The sequence below is a fragment of the Cebidichthys violaceus genome, unplaced genomic scaffold (genome assembly GCF_023349555.1).
Source record: "Cebidichthys violaceus isolate CVI_PGR_0920_01 unplaced genomic scaffold, fCebVio1.0.p SCAF_340, whole genome shotgun sequence".
In the NCBI taxonomy this organism is placed as follows: Eukaryota; Metazoa; Chordata; class Actinopteri; order Perciformes; family Stichaeidae; genus Cebidichthys; species Cebidichthys violaceus.
The window spans coordinates 37,501-43,810 of NW_027176529.1; positions in this window are offsets into that span (position 1 = coordinate 37,501).

Sequence of the window (6,310 nt, forward strand, 5' to 3'; positions counted from 1 at the left end):
TCCCTCCCTACATCTCATCTCACCCTCCCATCCTTCCTTCTCCCTCCCTACATCTCATCTCACCCTCCTATCCTTCCTTCTCCCTCCCTACATCTCATCTCACCCTCCTATCCTTCCTTCTCCCTCCCTACATCTCATCTCACCCTCCTATCCTTCCTTCTCCCTCCCTACATCTCATCTCACCCTCCCATCCTTCCTTCTCCCTCCCTACATCTCATCTCACCCTCCTATCCTTCCTTCTCTCGCTCCTTGCTCGGACCAATAACTAAATAAAAAACACAACAGAAGAAACCTCTGATTGACTAGAGAGGCCACTTGACATTTCGTGCTGACATTTGAGCCTTGGCGCTTTAGCTGTGGAACATAATGACGTTTCACCCCCCCCCCCCCCACACACACACACACAGAAGAGCCCATCAGGAGAGGAGGAAGATGGGGAGAAGAACTCTCCACCTCCTATCTCTCTAAAGATTACACCCCGGCTATTAGACTAAGCTAATAGGGCATGTAGATACGTTATGAATGAATTTGCTAAATGCACCAAACACTTAAGAAGAGGGGATTTAGCAGAAAGGAGAAGGGGGGAGGAGGGAGGGATCTTGAAAATAGGAAATACTTAAGGATATGCAAATACCCCGGCGCAAGAAGGGAATAACCGTTTCAACAGATTTGAGTAGGGACAGCAAACAATGGAAATCTGCTCCATTTCCCCGGATGCTGCTTGTCAATCAATGTGTGTGTGTGTGTGTGGGTGTGTGGGTGTGTGTGTGCATGTGAGAGAGTGTGTGTGTTTGTGGGGGGGGGGGTAGCTGGGATTAGGGTGACTGGGAGGTTGTGACAATGTGTAAAATGAAAAGGAAGGACAATGCAGAAGTTTAATTCATTACAGAGAGAATGGGACTATCAATATGCTCTCTAAATACCTGTGTGTGTGTGTGTGTGTGTGTGTGTGTGTGTGTGTGTGTGTGTGTGTGTGATGGCTGTATGCTGCCCCCTAGCTGCATCTCAGTCTAACTGCAGAGCTTCATTTAAGACCAACAGTTCGCTCTGACTCACAGTTTTGTAAGATAAAGATAAAATAATAAGAGCAATCAAACCCGCCTACAGTTCCTCTTCACTGCCTAATTCATTTCAGAAATGATGCTGAGTGACTTTTGTGTTACGAGTACCGGTCCTGCCCCCCTGCCCCCCACCCTCCTCTTCCCTGGTGCCAGCTGGCCCCCAGAATCGATCCACAGATGCTCCCCTGGTGGGGGGGCAGGGGTCAGGTGCCCGGGGGTCCTGCTGAATCCCTGTGCCCCCCAAAATGCCAATGGGACGGGGTCCGGAGGAAGGAGGGGCGGGAGTCCTTTTGTCACCGAGAGATGGATTAATTAGGCTGAGTGCTTAAAAAGGGGAACCTGGCTTCTTTGTATAGACGTGGTCCGACACACACACACACACACACACACACACACACACACACACACACACACACACACACACACACACACACACACACACACACACACACACACACACCTCAATCAGCTAATGGCTTCTTTTTAAACACAGGTCACCAGTCAATTGGAGTTTCATTTTAATGATCGATGTTGCATATTGATCCACACACTGATAATTCTCAACATCATCTATTCCCAAACAACTGACAAAGTTCCTGGTTTGGGAGCAAACGTGCAAATATTAATTTTCTGCCAGGGAATAAAAATGAGCACCTGATACCTGCCAGATGCATGGAAAAATGTATTTCCTTATTTTAAGAAACATTATTTTTAAAAAGCAATTGCTAAATCAAAATGAGTCGGGGATTAAGGTTACATGGTGATCCAGACTTCTACTGACTGGTACTACTGACTCAGTGTTCTATATATTCTAAAGGGTTCTACGTAGACCTCAGAAGTTGCCGGTATAAACGCTCAGTGACCTGCAACAGTGGCAAACATGTTTGGTGCAACCAATTTGTCAATAGGTGAAGTGAGTGTGTGGCCATGTTTAGTATATTTGTGAGGATTAAAGATTTAAAAAACCTCTGGTATCACAGTGATGATGATGATAAGTGATGAATCACTGGTTCCACATAAAGCAGATGATTATCGGACTTAAGCTGCTGCCACTAAACAAAACAAAATCCGAAACTGGTTGAAAAGGACAACCTGAGGTCAGTTTCCCTCCGACTTCTACTGGTGATGTTGTTCTCCGCTTTGGTGGAACGGTTCTTACAATCAGCCGGTTCTTCCAGAGGCCACATTTGACTGGTTTCTATCTCTTCCTCCTCTCTGGTTGACACGGCTTCAACCTCAAAAAGCTTCAACTCTTCCACTCCACACCAAAAGGTGTCCACACAGGCCTTTGTAATTTGTATTCACACAGATCAGAAAAAAGAAAAAGAATATTATAAAAGCCTCAAACTCAATTTACCCTATAGAATAACCCTGAGGTAGCACCGATTAGCCCAAAATCAGCTGGCTGGGGTTGATTCCAGCAGTCAGCAGATTGGAGGTAGTGGAGGGGGGGGGGGGCACAGTGCTATTCCTCTCGCCTCAAGGTCACAGTTATTGGAAATGGAGACATCCAATGTGCTCACATCTCTCTTTGAATCCGCACACAATGGAGTGATTCCTCTGTGTCAATTTGGCCTCCCCTGATAACTGATAAAGACGGCCTTTTTACATACCACCTATGAATACCGCACTATATGGAGAGACACACACACACACACACACACACACACACACACACACACACACACACACACACACACACACACACAGGCTCAGATTAAGACCAATTTATTCATCTGCTACTATTATATGTGAGGATTTATTTTTTTTTTCTCTTCTTCCCGAGCAGTGTGTATTTTAAAAAAAGGCAACAATGAACATAAAAGGCGTTCCAATACTATCGGAGCGGTTATGTGAATTACAATAACAATGGTCTTAATAATGGAATGAACTGTGCAAATGGCTTTCATGTGTATTGTCACATGGACGCACACACACACACACACACACACACACACACACACACACACAGAGAGAAAAATGGACTACAGGGTTTCTCTTCTCGAGTAGAACCACCTTGTCCTTGTGGATCAGTTCTTTAAAGGTAAACCCAGGCGGCAACCTCCGGTTCTGCCGAGTGAAGCCGATGCTGAAGTGTCTTAAACTTGCTTTCTATCTACTGACCTCCGGCTGAAAGAAGTCTGGTTGTATAGAAGTCTAGTCTAAAATGACTCTACTTCTCTCTTGATTTATTCCCTCAGTAAACATTGTAAACATGAGTTTATGGTCTCAATCTCTAGTTTACAGTCTTCTTCAATACAGCATGATGTTCATTTAGTACATTATGCTCCATTTAGAGTAAAACAGACCATAAAGCAGAGAATATGTCTCTACCAGAGACGTATACGGCATCTCTATGTCACTCCACCACAGTCCATATATGGTCACTTCCTGTTCACTAGTTGCGACTAAACGGCCGTAATCCAGATGGCGACGACGAAATTGCCGAACTCAAATCTTCAAACGCCAGTAAACAAACCAATGGGTGACGTCACACCTGACTATGTCCACTTCTTATGTACAGTCTAAAAATGGGAACATCTGGGGGAGGGGGCACGAGCAACAAAAAGAAACAATACAAGTGAAAGTGAGAGAAGTAAGAGAGTGAAGAGAGAAGATTAGTCACAAGAAGAGCAGGATTAGGCTTGTTTTAAAGGGAAAAGGAGGGCAGATTACAGCACAGTGTGAGCAGCAGTGTTTAGTTTACAATGACACTGAGAAACTGGAGTCCGTACAGGAAGGATCAGAAGAGGCAGACTCACTGGAGTTTGGGTAAACAGACAGACAACCACAGCGCAACCACAACTAGAACCTGGAGCCCTAAAGACAGGGGTCATCACCGAGAGAGGAATGTCTTTAATGCAGCCTCTGATGGCAGCAGATGAAAGGAGGAGAGTCACAAACCAACCAGCCCTTAAAAGGTCTAACCCTAACTGAGAGGAGAGCGTCTTACTAACCTTGTGAGGCCAAACACACAGCAATGTTCCAGAGGTTCAACAACATCATCCGTCCCCCAAAAGAGCCAACAGGCTGAATGATGGTCGCCCTGACGTCTACCAACGAGGTCACACACACACACACACACACACACACACACACACACACACACACACACACACACACACACACACACACACACACACACACACACACACACAACACACACACACACACACACATCTTGTTTTATTCAGTGTTCCAAAAGTCAAAGAAACTCACACAAAAAGCATCAAATTCTCAACAATGAGAAACCATCTTTGTTTGATAAATGATGAACAATTTATGGATTATTGCAATCATCTTCCTCTATTGCATCATTTAAACAACAGTAATCGTTCCATGAAATCTGCCATTTAGCTTTTTCCAACTCATAATTCATCACCAGCAGAAATGCTGAGACGGACACCAAACCAATATCTCATATCTTGTCTTCCTCCCTTCATTTCTGTTCCTCTCTCTCTGGTCTTATCAGTGTGTCCAGGGTGCCCTCCTCTCTTCGGCTCTCCGGGTCTTTCTTTTGGGTGGCCCTCAGAGCCCCCCCCCCCCCCCCCCCCCACACACACACACACACACACACACACACACACACACACACACACACACACACACACACACACACACACACACACACACACACACTCAGACCCAGAGCATGCACTTCAGACAGGGGGCTAATGGGAAAATAAATTACCAGCAGCCAAAAGCCCTGGCTCTGCACTTCTGCTGGAGAGAGAGAGAGAGAGAGAAGAGAGAGAGAGAGAGAGAGAGAGAGAGAGAGAGAGAGAGAGAGAGAGAGAGAGAGAGAGAGAGAGAGAAAGGGACATGAGGGGGGAGGCTGGAAGGAAGAAGGGGGGAGGTGGTCAAGAAATGGAAAGAGAGAGAAGACAAAAAAAAATGGAAAGACAGAGAGGGGGAGAGATGGAGAAAATGAGGGAGAGGAGGAAGATGGAGAAAGAAAGCTGAGAGGAAGGAAGGAAGGAGGGAGGAAGGATGGAGGGAGAGACAGAGGGGGAGAGAGACAGAAAGAGGGGAGAGAGAGACAGAGAGAAAGAGAGACAGGGGGAGAGAGAGACAGAAAGAGGGGAGAGAGAGACAGAGAGAAAGAGAGACAGGGGGAGAGAGAGACAGGGGGAGAGCGAGACAGGGGGAGAGCGAGACAGGGGGAGAGAGAGACAGAAAGAGGGGAGAGAGAGACAGAGAGAAAGAGAGACAGGGGGAGAGAGAGACAGGGGGAGAGAGAGACAGAGAGAGAGGTCGACAGGATTATAGCAGGAGTTCATTCCTGGTCTATGAAGTGCCTGATCATCACTTTTTCCACCATCTCTGGCCTAAAATGGCCAATAACACCACACACCCACACCCACACACACGCTGAGCCGAGCCGACCCCCCCCCCATTTGTCACAATGAAAGCAATAAAACTGTCTTTTAGTCTCAGAACAGTTATAAAATTAGTGTTTGAAAGTGCTTTACATGCCGATTTTTGGGAAAACCCACAGACTGTATATAGGAAGCCTCAAGTTTGGCATTTGGCTTTTTTTTTTGCAACCACCATATCTGGACTGAGGAGGAGTGATGGAGAGACGTCATATAATGATCTGGTAGAGACCTGTCAATCACCGTGTAAGCCCCGCCTCTAAAGCATCTCCCTGCTTTCTGGTCTGTTTGACTCTAAATGGAGCATAATGTACTAAATGAACATCATGCTGTATTGAAGAAGACTGTAAACTAGAGATTGAGACCATAAACTCATGTTTACAATGTTTACTGAGGGAATAAATCAAGAGAGAAGTAGAGTCATTTTAGACTAGACTTCTATACAACCAGAGGAGTCGCCCCCTGGTGGACACTAGAGAGAATGCAGCTTTAAGACTAACTGTGCTTTCCCAGGAGTCATCTCTTCTGATCATTTTCATTCACTTTACCAAAGCATCTGCTGTAGTCTCATGGTAGACGAGGACGTGCAGCTAAAATAATAATAAATAGTTTTGTGATCCTCGTCCCATCTGGCTTGAGCATCACTGATAACGGAGGATTCTAAGAAGCTCAAGGAGTTTGGTTGATAAGGTTCTCCGTCTGGATCCTCTTTATATCAAATGATGATTTCCAGGTAAAGACAACACGGGGGGGGGGGGGTGGGGACTTCTGGGAATCAGAATCTCAACATCCCCTTCAATTCTCACTTTAAAAGATCTGTTTGTTTTCGCTGTTTTAGGCCGGCTGCTGAGATCCGACAGAGCTATGATAGGG